Source organism: Hordeum vulgare, chromosome 1H, assembly GCF_904849725.1.
Source record: "Hordeum vulgare subsp. vulgare chromosome 1H, MorexV3_pseudomolecules_assembly, whole genome shotgun sequence".
Classification (NCBI taxonomy): domain Eukaryota; kingdom Viridiplantae; phylum Streptophyta; class Magnoliopsida; order Poales; family Poaceae; genus Hordeum; species Hordeum vulgare.
Genome location: NC_058518.1, coordinates 42,234,964 through 42,260,313, shown reverse-complemented (window position 1 = coordinate 42,260,313; position 25,350 = coordinate 42,234,964). Strand labels below are relative to the sequence as shown.

Here is a 25,350-nt window from a genome sequence, read left to right as displayed (position 1 = left end):
CCCCCTGTGGGGGCGGCTGCTGGAAAACTCCCGGCGGGTTGTACTGCCGTTGGTGGTGCACCGGGTACTGGCCGCCGCCTGGCTACGGGCCCCCCTGTGCCTCTTGTTCGGGAAAACCGCCGAAGGGGTTGTGCCTTTGACTGGGCGCGGCGAGTTGGTCCTGGCGACGGTTCGGATCTTCATTTTGGCTCTTCTTGATTGCCTCGGCCCGAAATTCTCGCATCACGAAACAGTTCTCCCAAGAGTGGCCCGTCGGTCCGTCGGCCGTGGCGTGGTGCGGGCAAGGGCCTTTGAGTAGCTCTTCGTAATTACGCGGCCTTTTCCCACTGAAGCCTCGATTCTTCTTTTTGCCGTCATTGGCATTGGTGTTGGCAACCAGATCCGAGGGCTCCTCCTGTGGCCTACGCTTGCTATTGGTCCCCTGGTTGTGACGATTGCGGCCTTGGAGGCGGGTGTGGTTTTTGGTTGAATCGCCCTTCTTGGGCGAGTTACCCTTACCATCCTCGCCGGGATCCTTGGTATCATCGGCCTCGGCGTACCTAGTGAGGGTATCCATCAGCTCGCCCATATCCTGAACTTTCCGTTTGAGTCACCCCAATTTCTGGACCAGCGGTTCATAGTGGCAGTTGTGCTCGAGGATAAGCACGGCTTGCGCTGCCGTGATGCCATCCGATGAATGGATAATTTCCGTGACTCGCCGCGACCAATGATGCGCCGACTCATCCGGGCGTTGTACGCAGTGTTGCAAGTCGACGGTCGTCATCGGCCGTTTACAGGTTCCCCGGAAGTTTTTGATGAAACGCTCCTTCAGCTCGGCCCAGGACTGGATAGAATTGGGGGGTAAGTTTTTAAACCAAGTGCGTGCCGATCCCTCGAGCATCATGGTGAAATACCTGGCGCAAACCGCCTCGTTTACGTCGAGCATGTCCATGGCGATCTCATAGCCCTCGATCCAAGATGTTGGTTCGAGATCTGGTGTGTAATTAGGCACCTTTCTTGGTCCTTTGAAATCCTTGGGCATTCTTTCGTTTCGAAGGGACAGGGACAAGCAGGGCACCCCAACTCGCCCTCCGGTCCCCGCGGGAGGAGTCTGAGCCTCTTGAATGTTGGGTTGACCTCCGCCCGGCGGGTTTCGCTCGGGCGGGTTGTCCTGCGGGAAGTGTCGCGGGGCACTGTTTACGGCTGGCTGATCCTCCGGCCAACCCCTGATATAGCTCGCCTGGGGGGTGGAGTGCAATCGCTCGGGGCTGTCTGAGAACTGCGCGTTTTGGACCACCACCGTTTTCAACATCTCGATGGCGTTCCTTGCTTCGATCTCGGCTGGGGTGTTGCCGTGGATCGGAAGAGACTCCAGATGGCGAGTTGCGGCAAGCACGTTATCCACCGGGTTAGAGAAGTGGCCTCGAGGGGTACGGAAACGAGGAATTTGACCCTCAGTCGGCTGAATCGGCGGGTTAGGAGGGCGGCCCAGCCCTCCAACTGGGGCGGCTCCCATCCCGGGTGTTTGGGGAGTGTCGAACAGGCGAGTCGGATTGAGATCATGGGGCAGGCGACCCTGGTGTCTCCGCTGATGGGCGGCATCAGACGCGCGCTGCTGTCTTTCAAGCCGCCAGTTGTCGGTGTTCAATCGCATCCTTTCGGCCGCAATCTGGGCTTGTCGTGTTTCCATCCTGGCGGACTCCGTCTCGGCATCCTGATGGGCCTTCGCCACCGCCTCCCTCAGCTTTGCTAACTCCGCGTTTATCTCTTCTTGGTTCTCTGGCGTGAGGGGGGTTGACATTAGTCTTGTGATTTCCGCCGCTAAATCCACCAGGACTGCTGACGCACTCCTGGATGTCCCGCCGGTCCCATCGCCTCCAGCGGGGTTCTGTGCGGGTTGAGTCGCCCCGGCCATGTAGATGGCGATCTGGCGGCGGGTTCGATCGAGGATCTCCGGATCCATGGCCAATGACAAGCCTCCGAGACCGTCTCCGTGGAGGGACTGGATGGAATCTGAATCGCCCATGGATGATTCGTCGTTGGAGTTGATGGGGGTAACCTCCTGAGCCGCCGCGTGCTCTGGCTCCTCCGACCCCTGCGTGAAACCCACAAAGACCGGGTGGGTCAGATTCCGTGTTATGACTGGATGAACGTACCTGGCCGGCTCGACAATGTCGGAGGAGATGTCCGGCTCAGGAACAGATGACCCAATCATGCCGATGAAGACGTTGATCTTGCCGAAGGGGACCCTGTAGCCTGATTCGAGAGAATTCGCTTCAGGTCCCCATCGCTGGTTGTCGATGTAGGCTATGTCGCGTCGGCTCCAAGTCATGAGCGCCGTCGCATAACTCCCAAACCCTGGTAGGGCTCCCTTTGAGAACTCAACTCCACCGTGCGTAGGCCCCACGGTGGGCGCCAACTGTCGTGGTTTTGTCACGGCAGATGTCCTCGTGAAAGGACTTAGTATGGGAACCATCGCACTTTGGTGGCGACTCAAATGGGTTGAACAGGAGGAACGCGGCGGGTTACCCAGGTTCGGCCCCTCGCGTGGAGGTAATAGCCTACGTCCTGCTTGGCGTGTATTGATGTGAATTCGATTACAAGAAAGGCGTAACTCGCCTTACCTAGCACTCGATGATTTCTAACCTATCTATCCCCCTTCAAACTCGCCTTTATATAGAGGTCGAGGCTTCAGGGTTTACAAGAGTCCCTTCCTTTTTACAAATCGTAACCACCGCGGTCTCTGAGTCGCCGTCTTGCAGAACCCAGAGACCTTCCATAAATCATAACCATCCTGCGACCTTGAACCGCCCAGGCTGAGGCCCAACTAGCCATAAAGGATGAATCGCCTTACTAGTAACCCGGCCCATATTGGGCGGGTCACTTAATAAGCAATATCCCCAACACATAGGTTCCAGTCCCATCCTTTTCGAGAGGAGAGGAAGGTCGCATGCCTTTAGCCGCTTCCTTAGAGGAATTGGCCTACGAATCTGTGTTGGCGGGTTTAACCACCAACGCCGGTTCGGGTGAACTTTTAATTCCCTCAATTAACTCTTTAAGCATGGTTTTGACTTCGTTTTTCAAGGACGTATTGAGGGCGGCCATAACCGTATTCAAGTTGTCCCTTGTGACCGAAGTCAAGTCCATGGCCTCGGGTTGCCCATGGGGAACTCCCTCTTCGCCTTCCATACTCTTCAGGTGGTGAAACCCTTAATAAAGAGACATGGCTCTGATACCAATTGAAAGGATCGATATGGTTGACTAGAGGGGGGTGAATAGGCAACTATCAATTTTTAGCTTTTCTTAACAAATAAGGATTAGCAACATAAAGGTTCTCTAAAATAACACTAGGTGAGCAACCTATATGATGCTACTTACAAAGTGTAAAGAAGCAAGTAAGAGATACTCTACAACAACAACAAATACAAAGTAAAGGTGAGAGATAACCACAAGTGGAATCGATGAAGACGAGGATGTGTTACCGAAGTTCCTTCCCTTTGACAGGAAGTACGTCTCCGTTGGAGCGGTGTGGAGGCACAATGCTCCCCAATAAGCCACTAGGGCCACCGTATTCTCCTCACGCCCTCGCACAATGCAAGGTGCCGTGATTCCACTATAGGTGCCCTTGAAGGCGGCGACTCAACCTTTACAAACAAGGTTGGGGCAATCTCCACACAATGCTTGGAGGCTCCCAACAAGACCACGGAGCTTCACCACAATGGAACGTGGCTCCGAGGTGACCTCAACCGTCTAGGGTGCTCAACCACCCAAGAGTAACAAGATCCGCAAAGGATTAGTAGGGGGAATCAATTATCCTTTAGTGGAAGTATAGATCAAGGCCTTCTCAAGCAATCCCTAGAAAATCAACAAGGTTGATTGGCTAGGGAGAGAGATCGGGCTAAAATGAGCTTGTGGAGCAACAATGGAGCTTAGAGGGGTTATAGGTGAGCTCTAGGAAGAAGAAGATACCTTTATATAGTAGGGGGGAAGATACACCCGTTACCCACTTACCACATAAAGGTACAAGCGGTACTACCGCTCCTGGGAGCGGTACTACCGCTCAGCTTCTCACCAACCACGGTAGTACCGGGATACTACCGTGCCACCACCTCCTTGGGAAAAGTATGCGAGAAAAAGCTCGTCAGCGCGGTAGTAAATTAATACTACCGCACTGAGGGCAGTAGTACCGCCCTTGGAGCGGTAGTAAAAAACTACTACCGCACTTCGGGCGGTAGTACCACTCCTCGAGCGGTAGTAAAAGTTTACTACCGCACCTGGGGCGGCAGTACCGCTCTTGGAGCAGTAGTAAAATTTTACTACCGCTCTGAGAGCGGTACTACCGCTGTGCCAGCGGTACTACCGCTTACCCTTTTCGCATAGGCATAGAATACACCCATTGGGGCTCCATTGAGGCCAAAATATAGGTGGGTGCATGAAGTGTGTGCGTGAGGATTCCACCCAAACCTTTCCGACGCGGACCCCGTCTTAATACGAAGACTTTCCTATGACTCAAACTAGGAAGAGAAACGTAGAAGAAAATCCGTCTTTGAGAACCTCCGAGAGGCGTTGAGTTATCTTGTGCCTAGAAGAGAATATTATGAAATGCTCAAGACACAACATTAGTCCGCACAACAATTGTCATCAATCACTAAAACCACTTAGGAGAAATATGCCTTAACACTTGATACATGTGAGTGTGTGGTAGTGTGCCAAGGCACATGGGCATGAGGTCTACCCCTCATGTGCACCATTGATGTTGTGGTCATGTGCAAGAGCTTGTGTAGTTGTTGATCTAGAGATTTGCACATGTGATGTTGCACTATTCACTATATGTGATTCTATGTAGATTTTCTTTTCTAGTTTGTGCTCATTTGTTCCAAGCAAGTGCATAGGTTTTATATATGTTTTTGGGGTAGAATCATCCCAGGAATCCATTGGTGAAGTCAGTTTTGCCTTTGGAACATTTTCTGGAGATGACATATTTCAGATTTGTTCTATGTTTGGAGCTTGGTCTCATGAGTTGTGGTGAGCCCAAGAGGTTGATTCCTTGTTGTGGCATTAGAGGGTGACCCCCTCTACCACATGTTGGTTTCATTTCATGCTTAGGAATTCATATGTGCAAGTTGTGCCCAATCAAAGTAGGCATGTGGCTGAAATTCCAGATTAGTGAAAATCTATGATTTTCACTAAGTCTGAGAATCTGCTTATATTTTCTTCTCCTGTTGTTGAGCTTGTGCAGGTCCATGTGTTGTGATTCAGCCTTAGCTTTCAAATGGGAAGTTGTAGCTTTTGTGTTTGTATAGCTCTCTGTAAATTTTCATTCCATTTGGAGTCCTGTAAATATTGTTTTGGGTGCTGTCAAAATGCTTCAAAGCATAAACAGCTAGTGAGAATCTGGAATTTTCACTAAGTCCGTGAAAACTGATATTTTTGGCCAAGTTAGCAGCTGTGTAACTTTCTGTGTGAAACTCCTTTACAATATCTTTTTGCTTGTGCTTGTAGTACTCTTGGATAGCTTCTGCCACATATCTTATTTGGCATATTTGGGTGGCTGTAGGTGCTTTGCATGGAGCTCTCAAAGTGCTATGATGCTGTTTATGGCAGATTGTGTAGTTTTGGTGTTTTGATGTTTGTGAGTGCATAGATGATGGTGTGGTGTAATTCCTTGCACCACCCCATCCATGTTGGTTTGTTTTATGTCTTGGCAACCTGGAAACACCAGAGTTATGCCATTGGAGTGTGTTGAGATGTAATTGACATGTAGCACTTCATTTCTTGTTTCGTTGTTTCCCGTTGATCCGTAGCTCCGTTTGTAATGTTCTTTATATGATTTTGCATCGTTTTCACGTGACGCATATGATCATGTCATTCTCATGCATGTCAAGATAGCTTAGGGTGAAGTTCTGTCCAGGAACTTGCATTTAACTTCTCATGCTTGTGCTAGTGATAGAAATAGAGATGCATGTTCATTTTCATCTCATGCATCATGTGCTTGTTGCATCTTGAGGTGTTGTTGTTCATTGGATGCTATTTTTATGTTGGGTAGAAACGGGATTGGAGAACGAGTACGTGGATTCGGGAGAGTACGTGCAGGACGAACAAGAGCAGTTCCAAGCTGAGGATATCACACGCAAGATGATATGACCTTGATACCATCTCCAGACTTGTTATGCTAGATTACGTTTCCTTGTCACATGCTTGTTGCCTACCACTGAAATAATTGCCTCCTGAATTGCCATGATACCCAAACACTTATCCCTTCCTAGTAAATCTTGAATGGCTAAGTAGGCTTTGCTCAGCTACTAATGTTAGCGTTGGTAGTTGCAGGTGCTTTGTCTCATGTGATAACATGAGCTTGATATCATTATGTTAAATCTGTTATTTAATTAATGCACCTATATACTTGGTAAATAACGGAAGGCCTAGCCTTTTGCCGGGTGTTTTGTTTCGTTATTGCCGCCATAGTTACCGGCTACCGGTGTTCGGGGTTGTTATGGGGACCCCCTCGATAAATCGCGTAGTGCTAAGACTTGTCCGGCAGGACCCAACATTGGTGTTAATTTGCTAATCACTTAATAATAATCTGCATAGGGAATAGCTACCCCGAGGAATTTAATCAACAACCCAGGCTAGTGCTCCTCATGAGTGTTGGTCCAACCCAGAGCAGCTTATTACGCTCCCCGGGGCAACTCGGTGTTTTGGTGCGGTAACCATCGCTCATCCGGCGTGTCCTGAGACTGAGATACATGGCTCTTATCAGGGTCGTCGACACGTCGGGAGGTCCTACTACTCTTGTCTTACCTTAGCGATATATCTTGCGTATAGGAATCCCGGTGAAGCTTTGGTTCTCCCCAGAGTTGAGGTTTTCCTCTAAGGAATCCGACGAGATCACGAGATTCGTGATAGAGGATTACTTTGCGGCCCGTGTACGTTTGTGATGGACTAGTTGGAGCACCCCTACAGGGTTTAATCTTTTGGAAAGCCGTGCCCGCGGTTATGTGGCAACTTGGAATGTTTGTTAACATCCGGTAATAGATAAGTTAAACATATGCTAATAAAATTGCCAACTGTGTGCGTAACCGTGACTGTCCCCTTCGAAGTTCTCTCTTTGAACGGGAACACGATGGGGTTATGATTGACGTAAGTAGGTGTTCAGGATCACTTAGGGTGTGTTTGGTTGGAGGGATATCCTCCCAGGGACAGGGATAACCACTTTTTTCTGTGGTTGCCATGCGTTTGGATCTGGGGCGAGGAGGGATAGAGTCAACCAAATGCTGGGAATATTCTCCAAAAAAAGGTATGGCCAGACCCGCAAAAAACGAGCGGATAGTGGCAACCACCCCACGCGCGCTTCGTTCGGCGCGGCTACAGGAGGCCGGGGCGGCGGCGGTAGGGGCGGCCGGGGCGGCGGCAGGAGGGGTGGCCGGGGCGGCGGCGGTAGGGGCGGCCGGCGCGGCGGCAGGAGGGGCTGCGGCAGGAGGGGCGGCCGGGGCGGCGGTAGGCGTGGCCGGCGGAAGGAGGCCGGGGTGGCAGCAGGGGCGGCCGGCGCGGCAGGAGGGGCCGGCGGCGGTGGGATAACCCACCCTCCCAACCAAACAAAAAATGGGATAACCCCACCCTCTCAACCAAACAAAAAAAGGGCTATCCCCAGCCACCTGGTTGGGGATACCCACAACCACCCTAGCCTATCCCTCCAACCAAACACACCCTTAGTGATCAGTTAATCATCGACTGCTAGAATAGACCACCTTCAATACATGTTCTACGTAAATTAGCCACCGTATAAAGCTTAGGATGCTGCAACCTAAATACTCCACGTTTCCAACCTAATAACTTGACTAGTTCTGGCACCGAGGTCATAGATTGCTGAGTCCCCGTGGCTCACAGATTCCTTCACAACACCAACAGGTTCAGGTACCCCCGAGACAGGTGATCCCGACGGCACACAGCTGGCATGGCAGTACAATGAGGAGAACGACCGCCTGTACGTGAACTATCGAGAAGACTGAGGCGTGGTCGTGATCATGGGCAAGCATGCAGGGTAGCATAGTCATTTCTCATGTTTTGTAGTCCGTAGCGGAACTACCTTGTTTGGATGCGTGATGTAACTCTGATATATTTATGAGATGGCACTTGAATCCCTTATTGTCATTCTGTTATTATTATGCATGTGCTATGTTACCGTGCTTGCGAAACGCTTAGATGCGCTTCTTTCCAATTCGGGGCCTCGTTCCCTAAATCAGAAAGGACCGCATCTTAGTCAGTACAGAGGCCCCATGCGGCGTGGCACCCCTCCCGATGGTCCGCGGCACCCCTCCCGACACTCCCGGTACACTAGCGATGAGCCCGAAACTTTTCCGGTGACCAAAACAGGACTTCCTATATATCAATCTTTACCTCCGGACCATTCTGGAGCTCCTCATGACGTCCGCGATCTCATCCGGGACTCCTAACAACCTTCGGTCACCAACAGCTATAACTCAACTATACCAAAACGTCACCGAACCTTAAGTGTGCACACCCTGCGGGTTTGAGAACTATGCAGACATGACCTGAGACACTCGCTGGTCAATAACCAATAGCGGGACCTGGATGTCCATATTGTCTCCCACATATTCTACGAAGATCTCTATCGGTTGAACCTCTATGTCAAGGATTCAGTTAATCTCGTATGTCGTTCCCTTCATCCTTCGGTATGTTACTTGCTCGAGATTCGATCGTCGGTATCTCTATACCTAGTTCAATCTCGTTACCGGCAAGTCTCTTTACTCGTTCTGTAATACAAGATCCCATGAATAACTCCTTAGTCACATTGCTTGCAAGGCTTATTGTGATGTTGTATTACCGAGTGGGCCCCGAGATACCTCTCCGTCACACAGAGCGACAAATCCCAGTCTTGATCCATACCAACCCAATAGACACCTTTGGAGATACCTGTAGAGCACCTTTATAGTCACCGAGTAATGTTGCAACGTTTGATACACACAAGGTATTCCTCTGGTGTCCGGGATTTGCATGATCTCATGGTCAGAGGAACAAATACATTGACATGCAGAAAACAGTAGAAATAAACTAACACGATCATATGCTACATTTATAGTTTGGGTCTTGTCTATCACATCATTTTCCTAATGATGTGATCCCGTTATGAAGTGACAACACTTGCCTATGGCCAGGAAACCTTGACCATCTTTGATCAACGAGCTAGTCAACTAGAGGCTCACTAGGGACAGTGTGTTGTCTATGTATCCACACATGTATTTGAGTTTCCAATCAATACAATTCTAGCATGGATAATAAACGGTTATCATGAACCAGGAAATATAATAATAACCAATTTATTATTGCCTTTAGGTCATATTTCCAACATCATAGGCCTTGATATCCTTTCTTGCTAGAAGTTGAATCCTGATATACCATCGTCGTACTTCTCCCCTGTTGCTTTGAACGGGGAGTTGAGTGGTTTTAATTGGTACCTCCACTCTTTCCAACGTATTTTTGCAGGATTGTAGGATTGCGTGACACCTTTATAGTCAGTAAATGAATCTGGCAAGTTATTTGCAATGTGTTACAAACCTTCTGAACGCATGGTTCAGATCTTTGAGTACATGGACTTGAGGCAGAAATGTGTTTAACATTCCACTAATTTCCCGACATTCTTCATGGTACTTGAATTCTTCCCCTAATGCATGGAAATATTCCTCATTGAATCAACATAGTGGCCTTGAATAACTCCCCATGCCAGGGGCTTGAGGTATTGACGGAAATACAGTTATTCCACACATAGATCCCAACTATATGTTGAGGGGCCAATGATGTATGTCGGGTGGTGATATTGGCATGCAACCGAATTACCACAGATGGAAAATACTTGGTAGGTTTCCACATATCAAAGATAGAGGGGAATAATATTATGTAGTTCTGTCATGAGCGTGTAAAACTGCATGACTCCAACGTAAAGTTGGTAAGTTGCAATTCCAAAGTAAAGATAATGCAATGAGCTTAATTCTTTGGATAAAGGATTCTACCAAACCATTTTGAGTCTAGACATTAGGACAAATTGCTAAACTTCAACCCAAGGGCCATAGAGAAGGCACTCAAGGAGAATTTTGCAATGTTATCCATTCGATTTGCTTGAAAATCAATGTCAGGATAATGAGCCAATGGTTTCATGTGGATAAATCACACTTGAGACAATCGTATAGATATGTCTTTTAGAACCATGGAATACCTGAATGGTCTAGTCAATGGATGGGAAGAGCCACTTACCTCGACTTGATGCATTCAAGGAGTCTGAGTAGTTTAGCGTAGAATTTATGGTGCGCGAGCCTTAAAATTAGCTTCCCCGTGTCACATGTAGTGCACACAAAATCCAAATACCATTAGAATTTAGCATCATAATAATCATAGACTACTAGAATTGTTGATAGTTTCGCTTTCAACCCAACGTCTTGATGACCAGGCGAGAATGCCAAGTATGTCATGTACAAGACACTGTGGAAAACTATCTCGTACGCAACATGTGCTACAGGTTGTGTCGTATGTGTAGTACAATCCAGATGATACATAGAGAATGTGCTTTCCATATCCGCTGCATATGGTAAAGAGAAGTTATTTCTCTTTCTTGTCATCATAAGTTTTGCTATGGAAACTATTTTGATGAACAACTCTATAGTTTAGTAGGGTACGAGTTAAACCAGGAGCAATAAAGCATCCTGACATTACTCGAGTACCCAGAGGGATAGTAAATATGACTCAAATTAAGCTAACAAATACCTCATCGCGTCTAGCGATTTTAAAATATCTCCTTTCTCTCAACGAGAGTGGAAACATTGGACTTCACTGAGTATAGAGTTTGTGGTGCATATGTCCAGAAGTCACATATCATCTTTCATTGGATTGACTCCCGTAGAAATCTATATATATATATATAGACATGAAGATTCTCAATATGAAAATCACTGTTAGATATATATAATACATATAAATGTATTTGTACCAAAGTACTTATATAATATATTGTGATATACAATATAGGATGACAACAATACTTATGTTGTTGATACAACATCATAAATGGACATAAATAAATATTGATCACTCAAGAGATTGAGAGACTATTCATAGTCTCCAAACATGTCGGTTGAGGCATATTCAACCATCACGTTCTCCGTGCGCATAGGGTCCCGTCATCATTAGTAATGTCACGTTGAAGGTTGAAGTGAGCTTCAAACCTTTGACCTTGAGGTTCATTGTATCCCAGGAATTGCTGATACAGAATTACCACATGCTGAGGTCTGAATCTAATGCCTTATAAAGTATAAGGCAATATTTTTCTGTTAGCGGTGTGATCCTGACCAGAGATGAATCTCACGGTCTTGGATTTCACACATTATCCCACGAGATATAAGAGTGATCATGATGTCCTTTGGCCTAGATAGGGCAGTGGTGGCCATTGAGGGCGAATGCCTCAAATTCTCTAGCCATCGGTTACCAGAGATAATTAATTTACGACGGTAAATTGAAAACCATCATGGTTGATGTTTGTCACGCCCAAGATGCGACCCCATCCTCAATTTGGCACGAGGGCCTCGTCAGGGATAGAAGCGCATCTCATCGTTTCGCAAGAATGGATATCGTTACAAGTACATGTACTGAAAAGAAGAGTTATATAATAGAATTGGCTTACACTCGCCACAAGCTACATCAGAGACACAACAATACAATACTTAATCATCATGACGAAGAGCAGGGTGCGACTACGGACGAAAACAAACGAGAAAAGAAGAACGACGTCCATCCTTGCTATCCCAGGCTGCCGGCCTGGAACCATCCTAGATCGATGAAGAAGAAGAAGAAGAAGCAACTCCAAATGAACAATCAACGCGCTCGCGTCAAGTAACCTTTACCTGTACCTGCAACTGGTGTTGTAGTAATCTGTGAGCCACAGGGGACTCAGCAATCTCATTTCCAAACGTATCAAGACTAGCAAAGCTTATTGGGTGAGGCATGGTTAAGTGGTGAGGTTGCAGCAGCGGCTAACCATATATTTGGTGGCTAAACTTACGAGTACAAGAAATAAGAGGGGGATGATCTACGCATAACGGACGTGAACTACTGATGATCAAATGAATGATCCTGAACACCTACCTTCGTCAGACATAACCCCACCTTGTCCTCGATCGGAGAAGGGACTCACGAAAGGGACAGTCACTGTTACGCACACAGTTGGCATATTTTAATTAGGTTAACTTCAAGTTATCTAGAACCAGTGTTAAACAAAGTTTCCACGTTGCCACATAACCGTGGGCACGGCTTTCCGAAAGATTTAACCTTCCAGGGGTGCTCCAACTAGTCCATCAAAAATTACCACAAGCCGCATAGAAATCCTCAATCACGAAGCTCGCGATCTCGTTGGATTCCCTAGTGGAAAACCTCAACTCTGAGATTACCCAAAGCATCACCGGAATCCCGATGCACAAGATATCTCGTCAAAGGTAAAACTAATCCAGCAAGGCCGGCCGACGTGTCAACGATCCCGATAGGAGCCGCGTATCTCGTTCTCAGGACACGACGGATGAGCTAGACGCCGGGATTGCTAAACCTCTGGGTAACCAAATGGGCGCCGGACATCGCTCAGGTGGGACCAACACTCATGAGGAGCACTAGCCCGGGGGTTGATTAAATTATCCTCGGGGTCCGGAAAGTCCCTATGCAATTTTATTAGGTTATTAGGCAAATGTAGTACCAAAGTTGGGCCTTGCCAAACCAGCTTTAATCTAAAACGAATTATCAAAGGGGTCCCCATAACAACCCCGATCGTGTTAGGAGCGCTCAATTATGGAACATAACACCGGTAGTCGAAACTAAGGGGGCAAAGGTGGAACAAAACACCAGGCTAGAAAGGCCGAGCCTTCCACCTTTTACCAAGTATATAGGTGCATTAAATTAAATAACATTTAATATGGTGATATAACAAGGAATCCATGTTATCACATGGAAGCAACTGCACCTGCAACTAGCAACGCTAACATAGGGTTAAGCAAGCAGTAACATAGCCAATCAGTGGTTTGCTAGGTTGAACAGGTTGAAGGTTTCATGACATTGTTGAGAGGCTCATATATAACATGTGGTAGGCAACGAGACATAAAGGGTAGAAACGGTAAAACTAGCATGGCAATGATAGTAATGGTATCTGGGGAAATGGTCATCTTGCCTGAGATCCCGCTTGGAAGAAGAACGACTCCGTGAAACAGACGAACCGACGTAGTCGAACGGGTCCTCACAATCCGACACGCTTGCGGAACTCTATCGAGACAAAGCAAACCGGAAACACAAATCAACACACGATATACACCACACGATGCACAACACATATGATACATGAGCAACTGAATACATGCAAGTCACGGCATGGCAAATCACACAAACAAACACTACACATTAAGTGAAGTTCAATATGCAACGAGTTGCATATTGACGAAACTCCACCTTCCTTTATTTAGTTCTATCCCGATTAGGTACACGGAAATATTAAATGTTATTAAACATGGCAAGAGGTGAGCGTAATTAAACTACCTATCTAGGCATTTTAAATGAGGTCGGAAATGACATATAGCATCTCCGAAACGACCTCACATGTTAATTTATAATTCTGTCCAGATCTGAACTAACACATTTAATTAGTTGTTAAACAGAAAAACAAATAGGTTCACGTGATTCTACGCGTCATTTCAAGCAATTTACACATAGAGAACATCTCCAACGGAGCTACGGTTCAAAAGATACAAGCACCGCAAGATATGGTGGCATAAATGCAAAATGCGTGCAACGACGGTTACGAGCACTTCGAAACACACAACCAGAAAGAGAAAATGAAACTACGCAAGATTCTAATCAAGTTTCATATAGGACACGATCAAATCGGAGCTACGGTTCAACAACTACGAGCAAAACAAGATATCACTACAATCTGCCAAAATCAGCCACATAGCATTTTCTACACCCCACAGCTATGAGCTACTCAACTCAAATATAATCAACCAAGGCATGACAAGATAGAGGGCAAGAAGCACTACAACAAACAACTAACAACAACTAGCATGGCATCATGGATCACTAGGGAAAGAAGTCACAAAATGGCTACTCACACACTATTTCAGACTTAGTGAAAATTACACTTCATGAAAGTGCAGTTTTTGATCTGAAGCCATATTGACAGCAGCAAAACCATAAGCTACAGGACTCCAAATGGCATGAAAATTCATAGCATGCTAGAGAAACATAAAGTCTACAACTAACTCAATTGCACCAACCTCAAAAGAGCTATATATCACAAGATAGAAGCAAGACAAGACATCAACAAAATATAACATATTCCAGACTTAGAAATATTTCAGCACCTCCAAATCAGCAATATTTCTAGCAACTTGAGAGCAAGCAAACCACACCTAAACATGCATTTCTATTGCAACCAAAAATACCAGGGGCTGGAGTAAACATCAAAGGGCAACTCTCTAGTTGACACCTCCTTCAAACGAAGCACAGATTAAATCCTACGAAATAGACAAGAGGGCAACATGGCAAAATATCGCGTGAACTAACTTACTCAAAAGCTAAAACTAATTGCATAGAAAAACCCCATGGATTTTTCTACCCCGAAAATATATAAAATATGTGGGGTTGCACAAAAAAAAATAATGCCACACGTAAATGCGAGATAATAACCTATACACGGAAAAATAAACTAGCGGCAATCCCTACACACAAAAATACCAACGTCTACTCTAAAATACATGGAAAAGTGGTTCCTAAAACATGAACATTTCTACTATGGCATTCGGGCTATCCGGACACGCACGAGAAATAACTACAGAACGGATCCTATAGAAACAGCACGTTAATCTATGCATTCGACACGTCAAACAACGTCAAACAAATATGCAAGTTATAAATTCGGATTCTAAACGAAATTCTACACAAAATCCACATGCTACACGTCGTGATCCGGCTTACAGAATAAAAGATATGGATGTTTTATTATGCGACTAATTTGTGAAATTAACTAAAACGAAAATCCCTAAAAGAAAAATAATCTACCAGGCCTAACTCGAGCGTAGATATCTAGAAATCGCCCTAGGCTTGAAATAGAGAAGCGGGGGGGGGGGGGTCACCTTGGGCCGGCCTGGTGCAGTGGGCTCGGGGGGTCGGTCGTGTCCTGGGCCGGCTTGGGGCGAGAGGACCTGGCCTCGGCCTGGTCGGTTGCTGGGCCGCAGCGGGGGAAGGCCCAGGCGGGCGAGGGGGTTGCAGGAGGTTGCCGACCCAGGCGGGAGGAGGCCGGCCAGGGAGGGCGCTGCGGCGCCGACGCTGGCCTAGGCGCTGGCACAGGGGCGCAGGGAGGACGCTGCCTCGGGGGTCAACGCTCCCTCGCTCGATCGGATTTGGCTCGATCAACATTGAACGGGAACGGCGCCGACGCTGTGGTCGCGAGGCCCTCGATCGGAGGACCGGTTGGCGGCGGCCGCCCGGGCCCGGGGCGATGGGATCTGTCGCGGGGGGGGGGGGGGATTGGAGCGCATGGCTCGCGTTGGTTGGTCGGGAGGAGATCCCGAGGAAGCTGGTGGCGGCGGCGCTGCGGGATTTGGGGAAGGAATGGATGGGACAAGGCTCTGTTTGTAGGCTTAGTCTAGTTTTAGGTCTACGGTTGGTCTATATATGCCTAGGGGTTAGGTAATAGGGGCACCTGGACCTTTCGATTTAGATCGGGTGGTCCAGATAACTAGGGGGTAGGGAGTCCAATGAACAAACCGAAGACGATTTACAGTAAAACCGGGTTGATCTGGACCCAACGGTCACGAGCACCCGGTTCGGGTTTCGGGAGGTTTCCGGACTAGGCTACGCGTATGGTCGGTGCACTGTGTAGAGGGGCTAGGCGGGGATGAGAGAGAAAACGGGCGGCCCGGCAACGCGATTGAAAACACCGGGACACATCCGACGATAGACCGAATACGGTGCCACTACGGTGGATCGTTCGGGTATCAGACGGACTCCGATTGCGACGAAACTTGATAGGTGGCCTACCTATATTGAAATAAGACCGCAGTTAAATCTCAACCCAATCAGAGAAAGTTTTACGCACACTTTTAAACACAGGGTTACGACGATGCCGCGGGCGCGTGCGTGTGTGAACGTCTCAGAACGAACAACAACGAGAATCGGCAACTAACAACGGATGTAACTCTTGAAAACTAGCGGCAACGGAGATGTTGATGCAATGCTCATGATGCGAATGATCTGATGATGATGCGACAAATAAAAATAACCACACGACAAAAATGGGAATAAAGGGGAATCTTTTGGGGTGTCGGCATCGGGCTGTCACAATGTTGTAATGAACTTTATCAAAATCAATGGATATTTCGAAAAGTTACCTTGAAACCATTATAATGTGAATCTCAAATTGCTAAGTATGACACCTTGAAGATAATCTCCAAAATGGAGTGGATCTCGCAGCACTAGGGAGTATAATCTGATGAAATCAGTAGATACTCACTCGTACTCGTAATGCCTTATGTCATGACTTAGTAAAATGTGTGGGAGAGCATTTTGTAAAGCAATTATGGTGTCCAAATGACAAAATGTAGGCTTTAACTATAGTCATTGATAATCTGCGAATGCAGTAGATCTATGTGACTACCTTGTAATCCCAATACATCAATTTGAAGAAATGACTTTGAATTTTGCATTCTTATTTGCAAGAAATTAAAAATCTCAATTGCAAATAGACGTATTAATCTCAACATGTAGCGAACATGAAGATACATATATTCTGGAATATATCGTACTCAACAAAAATACACTACTATTGTAATAGATAGTAATGATGTTGCAAACTTGATGTTCAAGTGAAAAACTTGAATTGTATAGACATCAAATTAAATGAGATGATCTTGTATTAAGTTGCAAGATAATTCAATAAAGGGAATTAATATTTTGCGAGAAAAACAATTTAATCTCAATCGCAAAAAGATTGTTTTGCGAGAGAAGAAAATTTTCAATCGCAAATCAGTACTATAGAGGTACTGAATTTATCTTTGCAAGAGATAAAAATCTCAATTGCAAATAATAGATGTAATTAGTCTCAACATATAAGAAACATGAAGATATATTACATCAACATATTATATGAAATACATAGTGCTCAACATATTTACAGTACTGAAATTTAAGTACTGTAATTAGCAGTGTTTAAAACAGAGTTAAAACACTGCTAGAAGTGCTGCTAGAACACTAGTCTGCTAAAAACTGAAAATGTTCTCAGCCATTAAGCAAATGAACGGGGATGATGGTGGCCCAGTACGCTTGCACATGTGTGAATTAAGACACCATCGCTAGCACTAGCCTGTTCAACTACTGGTTGGATAAGGGAGAGAGCGACCAGAGAAATCCCAGTAGCATCCATCCCCCAAATCACGCGATGCAGCCGAGACCAATACACGCGAAGGCCGCCCATGGCAGATGCATCATCGACGACTCGTGGAGAGGCCGGGCGCCCCATCTTCCTCTTTTGGGGAATATACAGAGGGAGGCCGGAGCTGAAGTCGCGCCATTTGCGAGTCCGAGCGTGGCTGGGCTCCATGCGCCGGTGCGGCAGCCCCGGCGGCTCGACGGCGGGCTGGGGAGCGGCACGTCGAGGGCCAAGAGGCAACGGCGAAGGTGAGGCCGAAAGCAGCCGTTGGCATAGGCGGAAGAGGGCCCAGGCGGCGAGCATCGTCTTCGCGCAGCCGACGCTGTGGCCACGTCCAATGGCGCGGTGGCCGTGTCCCGCGGGCGGAGCACGGCGCACGGACGGGCGCGCGGCGCGGCGGCCGGACGGGTGCGGGCGAGGGCGAGAGCCTCGGCGCGGGCGGGCGAGGGCGAGGCCTCCGCGCGGCCGACGGGCGGAGTGGACGGGCAGGCGCGGCCAGCGACGGCTACGGTTTGGCGCTGCCGGCCACAGCGCGCGTGGGCGCGGCCACGGCCTGGCGAGGCCCGACGGCAAGAGCGAGAGGCGACGAAAAACACCCGCCGGTAGTACCAACGCAAGGGAAACTAGAAAATGACAAGGTACCTTCTTCTCCCCTTTGCATGACTGGTCGATGTGTTCTTGATTGAAGTTTTCTTTTATTTGATCCATGAATTTATTTCCATTGATGCTTCAGCAGTCCTTTCATCTCACCATTCCCACATGCTCGGATGAAGAAATTCTTGTAGGTGCAGAGACGTTCAGGAAAAAGCAATCAATAATTGAATCTTTGATTAATCACAAACAGAGAAGATCAACTAACAATATATTGACAAATTCCCTTCTCTATGCAGAACAAGGCAGTGGCCGGTTGACTCGCTATAGGTCACAGCGATTAGTGCTAATTAGGGGGTGTTTCTTTAGAGGGACTTTTTGCTATAGGGACTAAAAAAAAGTCTCTTTTAGTCCCATGTGAAAGAAACACGAGGGACTTTTAGAGACTAAAATGAGGTATTTGGGACTAAAGGAAGAAGTCTTTATGGGAGGGTCTTTTTGAAACTTTTTTGACACTTTTTTCAACCGTGCCCCTACTTTTAACATCTCATTTAATAATTATTAGAGGTAACATGATCTTTTTGCATGTCATTTAATGACCTCTAGTCCCTGTTCAGTCCCTGGAAAAAAACGGATAGGGACTAGGGACCTTTTAGTTGGGACTAAAAAAAGTCCTAGGACTTTTTAAAAAAAATAGGGCCTTAGCCCGAGCGTGTAGCGATGCCGGCCACAGGAAAGCCACGTCGCCGGGGCAATTTATGGCCGCTTGCCATTGTTTTTCTCGAATGGTGGTCGCGAAGGTACAAGGTTCTATGGGCGGGGATTTCGGGCGTGCATAATCGCTGCCTGGATGTCCTATTTCTCTCATTGAAGAGCATCGTGCTGATAACGTGTTGAAATAAAGATCGAGAGAAAGGTCTAGAGACAATAAAATGAATCAAGTGTCCTCTTTATTACATGGTAACTGCTATTTATACAAGGGAAGGGACCACGCCAGTAGAGAGGCGTCTGTTCGGAGGAGGCGTCTGTTCAACAGAACCGACGCAACAGTTTGAAACTTCATGCGATTAGTACAAGCAGGGATTATCCCTTAATTATTGACATGTATTAATTAATCCTAACACTTCTCTCTCTATTTGTCTATCTATCTATGGCCCTGTTTGGTTTAGAAGTCTCAGGACTTTTTTTAGTCCCAACTAAAAAGTCTCTAGTCCCTACCTGTTTGTTTTCATGGACTAAACATGGACTAGAGGTCATTAAATGACATGCAAAAAGATCATGTTACCCCTAGTAATGTATTAGAAGTTATTAAATGACATGCTAAAAGTAGGGGCATTGTTGGAAAAAGTGCTAAAAAAGTCTCATAAAGACCCTACCATAGGGACTTCTTCCTTTAGTCCCAAATACCCCCTTTTAGTCCCGAAAAGTCCGTCCTGTTTGTTTCACATGAGACTAAAAGGGACTTTTTTAGTCCCTACACTAAAAAGTCCATGGAAACAAACACCCCCTATATATTCCTTTGTTCGTATAAAAAGCAACCTCATGCAGTACAGTGGGAGCCACTGATGTGAGGCCCCACAGCCGATAGTCGGTGTTACTACTCTACCTCTGCACTTAGGAGCTCCGCTTCTCTATGCCCTAGTTTGTCGCTCACCTCTTTTCGGGTGGTGGCGGGTGGAGGAGGTCAATGTTATCATTGACCTTGGCGGAAGATGGTTTGGTGGTTGCTCAATCCAGCTCCGAACAGGATCCCATGAGCCCGAAACATCGACGTCGGTGCTCCAAATGAAGGTTAGATTATTTTTTAAGTTGCCTACATTTTTTGACATGTTGGAAGCTCGTGTGTTTTGCTGCAAACACATGTACAACATGTTGTGATGATCATGGTGTATGTTACAAATAGCGTGTTTGTGTTGCAAGGCTCTCTTTTGCACTGATGCAAGTGTTGGCTTGTATGTTGTATATGTATACCCAAAATACCGTAAATTGCTTTTGGAGGCCGAGCTCCATGGAAGCTTCCAAATGAAAAATTCAAAATTCATATTTTACATTTCAAATTTTTTTGAAAAAAAACACGGAGACATGCATGAAGGCATAATGCACAAGTGTGTAAATTTTCAGGATGAAAAACGTTGAAATGAGGATTGTGCAAAAAAAAACAAATATAGGACTTTTTAACACATACACCTCACATACTTATTTATTTGTACAAAAAATCAGTTTTTTTTAACAAAAACTTTGAATTTTGATTTTTTTTAGAAATCCAGCCTCCATGGTGGCTCAGATCAAACACCATACTCCCAAAATACTTTGTATTCTAAAATTGCTTTTCGAGATAAATCACCGCTTGTATGAATGACCGGTAAAGTTCTTATAGCATCTGACCTACCTGGAACGCTAATAAAATTAATGATTGATAAAGTTTCTACTGAGCTACCTAAGAACAGAGTCACAACAAAGAGATTCCTTAGCCATTGACCTGCCAGAGGACAAATAACTTTATTTCAATGTCAATCCCCCAAGTCTTTTATATATGCCGAGGTTTTTCTATGCAGAGGATAAATAGCTCATTCTTATTTGTCTTAAAGTTTTCCTATTTTGTGGGCTATTTGTTATGTACATGCTTATTGGAGTTGTGAATTTGATATCGATAGGCATAGAAGGCACCGGGAATTTTTGATGAATCGTCAGAATTACAACATGCACTGCAGAATTGGTTGTCGCTTCTCTGTGGTACAGTTTCTGAAGGGCAAACAAGGTAATCAGGGTGGATGATAGAGGTTCTCGTATCGAAGGGAAAATGAGTGTTCAGAGTGGCTGCCACTACTTCCTGGACTCCTGGTCCATTTTCCTATAGGCAAGCATGATGGGCGCCATAGTTGTCGTTTGTGTATATATGCAGCTTAAAGCTTGGTCTTAGCAAAGCATGCAGTAGCTAGCTGGCCCCGATGTTATCCCTGAGTAATACATTTTGAAACCAAATTTCATGCAGCTAGCTATTCCTGTAAAAATCGTCTGTATGCCAGATAAACCTCTTCGGACAAACTAGTAAAATTTTCAACAACAAGTCATTGCAACACCAAAATATCAGGTTTGTCTTAATGCACTACAAACAATTCTCGGCAAAACAATTATCCGCATTAAGCTGTGACAACAGTTCTGCAAGAATTTTGTTGTCATACAAAATTGAAGAGAAACTAAAATTACAAGGTTTGCATGTAGGAATCTTGGGCTTTTGGATGCACGCAATGAAACCTAGTAAACAAAAGGGATCTCGCTCGGTTTAGCCACATCATAATCCTGCCCAGTAAACAAAACATTAGTTAACTATACAGGTGCATGCGTTGTTGTAATCACACTAAATAATGCTACATCCAGAGGATTTTTACCTGTGCTTTATCCCAGTCCTTCAATTTGGAACCAAGCATGTATGTGTCGCGTAGAGGGGTCCATCCTGGCTCATCTTCACCTTCGCCAATATTATAGTAAGCGGAACATTATGAGTTACATGCACAGAAATCCACAAGTAAAGTTCAGTTATACGTATGCAACATTGTATTAAAAATATATTGCAAAATACTTAGAAACCTGCAGTTCAGCTAGTTAATTACACGGGCCAGTGAAGTAGCACCTTAGTTGGATAGAAACCGATGATCCAGCTTAATTTTTATACACTGTTATGATCCCCTGTTCACCCGATGATTATGGTAGGTATACTGGTATTTCCCCGATCGACTACTCATATATCTTGCAGCTTTGCTCTCTTATGGATCATGGCAATGCTCATTTCTCAAAATTGCTAGCTTCAATAACCTGAACTGCTCAAACTTCACTGTGCCACCACGGTCACATTCATATGCAAAAGGGAAAGGGGTGCGCAATGGACTTTGTTTTAATATATGTTTAATGCCAGGTTTCATTTACTTAATTTGTACACCAAATAACTAGTTTCAAAATCGTGTCTAGTTTGAATTTTAGTGTGACTGCTTGATACACTAGCAACAATGAATTCCATTTCCATTCCACAAATTTAATCGTACAACACAACATTAATACTAGTACCTACCATAAGCTCCTAAACATAAGGGACATACTTGTAGGGATTGTTTGGATAGCATGTTTTGACAGGATCTGTTTAAGCAAAACCTGAATTTACTACTACCTGTCTAGATTAAATTTACGGAACATGTTTTAGCTAACCTGTATCTTATCCTGAAATGCAGCTAGGATAAGATAACCTGCTTCTAAAAGCATATTTTCACTTATGTTGATGCGTTGAAGACACTTCTGTTGACAGGGTTTAACCCACAGAGGTTACCGCAATCTTTGATTGCATATCGTAGTCAACCCATGGATTAAACATGTTTCGTCTAAACTAGGGCAGGGCGTCAATCCAGAGGTTGCCGCAGCCGTCACGTGTCGCACACTGAGCGTTTTTTTTGTATTTTTTTCGCACGCGTTTTCGCCTTTTTGAGTAGTTTTTTTTTCGATTTTTTGGTGTTATGGTTTTTCACATGTCTTTCGTAAGTTTTGGACGAAAAAAATATATTATTTTTCACCAAAAAACGAGTTATCTTTTTTTTACGTGAAAAAACTCGTTTTCTGTTTTTTTGTGAGAGACACGGTTTTGGTTCAGCAAAAGGCATAATTTTGCCTTTGCGAAAGGCATGGCCGTGCCTCTCGAAAAGGAAAAAAACGCGTTTTTATTTTTTTGTGAGAGGCACGATTTTGCTTTCACGAAAGATACGGTTTTGCCTTCTCGAGAGGCACGCACGGTTTTGCTTTCACGAAAGACACGGTTTTGCCTTCTTGAGAGACACGTCTGTGTCTTTCGGAAAGGAAAAAAAACGTGTTTTCTGTTTTTTACGAGAGGCACGGTTTTGCTTCTGCTAAAGACATGGTTTTGCCTTCTCGAGAGGCACGCTCGTGCCTCTCCCGAAAGGGAAAAAACGCGTTTTCTGTTTTTTTTTTGTGAGAGGCACGGTTTTGCTTCCGCGAAAGGCACGGTTTTACCGTTGCGAGAGGCACGCCCGTGCCTCACTCGAAAAGGGGAAAAACGCGTTTTCTGCTCTCTTTTTTTTTGCACGAGAGACACAGTTTTGCCTTCGCGAGAGGCACGACCCGTGCCTTTCGGAAAGGGAAAACGTGTTTTCTGTTTTTTCTATCGCGTGAGGTATGGTTTTTTCATACGGTTTTTTTCATGAAAAAAAAGTTCATGAAAACCTGTCACCATGGGATCTAATTATGAAGATCTAGCTAACGATGAAAACGGTTCGAGATTTGAACGTATGGTTTAGGAGATAAGACATTTTAAAAATACGGATCTATGAAAAAAGGGAGGTTGCGATAAATAACATGCATGCAGTGCGTCACTTGTCATAAATGCGTCACTTGTCATAACCTGTGAAGGTGGGAGTAATCGTTTGAAGGTGTATTCGTTAACTAATGATTTCGGCCTGTGTATCCATGTGTTCGTGAATGTTGGGTCGTGCACTAAGGCTGGGCCGCTGATGTGCCCGCAGGCTGAATTGGCAGCAGAACTTTATGAGCCCGAGCCCGTTACGCATATGGGCACATAATACTCCCTTCGTTTTTAAATATAAGTCTTTTTAAACATTTTAATAGAAAACTATATACGGATGTATATAGACATATTTTAGTGTATAGATTCATTCATTTTGTTTCGTATGTAGTCCCCTGTTGAAATGTTTAAAAAAAATTATATTTAAGAACGGAGGGAGTACTTTACAAAGCCTGTTCTCTCAAAAGGAAATCTGAAACAAATCATGAGCACAAGCATGGTAGGAGCGAACAATGAGCCAGTTTAGAGCATTTAAGCAGCGATCCAGCGACACATCACACATGAGCAAGTAATCTCAAGGTGCTTTTGTTTCTTTTTCATGACATAATTTTTCTGCTGTTTGTGTGCCAAGTTTTCATCCAAAAAAATATTTTAAATAAAAAATCAATTAATAAGTACTTCCTTTATCTTAAAATTCTTGTCTTATGTTTGTCTAGAAATAAATGTATCTAAATACCAAAACATTACTAGATACATTCATATCAAAACCAATCTAAGACAAAAAATTTAAGACGGAGGGAGTGCATTTCTTGATATATTTTATTTGTAGATTAGGCCCAATTTTAAAGATTGGCACAGGTCTTCGGTTTTTGTCGGCCCGGCCCTAGTCTAAACTCGAAATTTTGCGTTTATGGAAAAATGACTAATAATCATTTTTTTTACCAAAACGCATTCTCTCATGAATCAAAAAAGCCAGTCTCGTATACTCCCTCTGTTTCATAATATAAGTCTTTTTTGAGATTTCATTAGAGGACTACATACGAATGTATATAGACATACTAAAGTGTAGATTCATTCATTTTGCTCCGTATGTAGTCCCTTAGTAAAATCGCTTAAAAGACTTATATTTAGGAACGGAGGGAGTAGTTTCTTGCCGTGACGTTACTGGTGCCACCATGAAGGATTGTGCCGCCCTTTGCCAGTCATCATCTTGCAACAATTATTACTCGTGGTCGTCCCGACGTTTCCCCCGTCCGCCACTGTCAGCCCTTGGCCATGGTCGCCGCCATCGCTTCCATCCTACGCCACTGCCAACACTCGCCCATTGTCACCAGCAACGCTTCGACCTTATGCGGCCACACCACTGCCGACTCTCGCCCATGGCCGCTGGCGCCACTTGTGCCATCCGCCACAGCCGGCCCACTCCCATGGTCATAGTCCAGTAACTACAGTTTCCATGTGAATCTGCTGTTTGAGTTGCGCGTGGAGGACAGGCAAGCTACTGCTTGAGGAGATCGAATCTTCCTACCACAGAGCATGCCAACGACGTGACTATAGCTCCAGGGAGTCCCTCGGTGGATGTTGCTGACCATCAGCAACGCTGATGCTATTTCCTACAGTTTTCATGGTGCTGCTCTCAGGTCACTGCAGAGGATGGAGAAGACATCTTGCTCGGGCAAAGCTGCGATTTCGATCTCAGCGAGATAGTGGTGTTAGCAGGAAGCTGCTTATCGCAGCAGCCTCATAATCAGAAAGATGTTCTTTTTTTAAACGAAAGGGGTTTTCCCCTACCCCATTTTATTAAAATGAAGCAACATAGAGTCGTACATATCATTCAACCAGCTAAAACGAAACCATCCAAAGACTACATTCAACAACTTAGGCAAAAACTGGGAGTAGCAGCTAAACAGACAAAAGCATAAGTTCTTTTATTACAGACACCACAACTAGAACTCCTTGCTCCCTCCCAGCATCATCTCCATGCGATCCGAAGCAGTTCCCCAGTCCTCTT

General features: G+C 45.4%; 1 long non-coding RNA gene and 1 pseudogene across 1 annotated transcript; both read left to right on the top strand.

Annotated features, from left to right (window-relative positions):
- Positions 1–17,047: 17,047 nt before the first annotated feature.
- Positions 17,048–18,405, top strand: LOC123412335 (annotated as a pseudogene).
- Positions 18,406–19,308: 903 nt separating this feature from the next.
- LOC123412270 lies at positions 19,309–21,122 on the top strand. Its single transcript, XR_006613465.1, has 2 exons — positions 19,309–19,828; positions 20,692–21,122. It is a non-coding gene; the product is annotated as an uncharacterized LOC123412270 (long non-coding RNA).
- Positions 21,123–25,350: the final 4,228 nt, after the last annotated feature.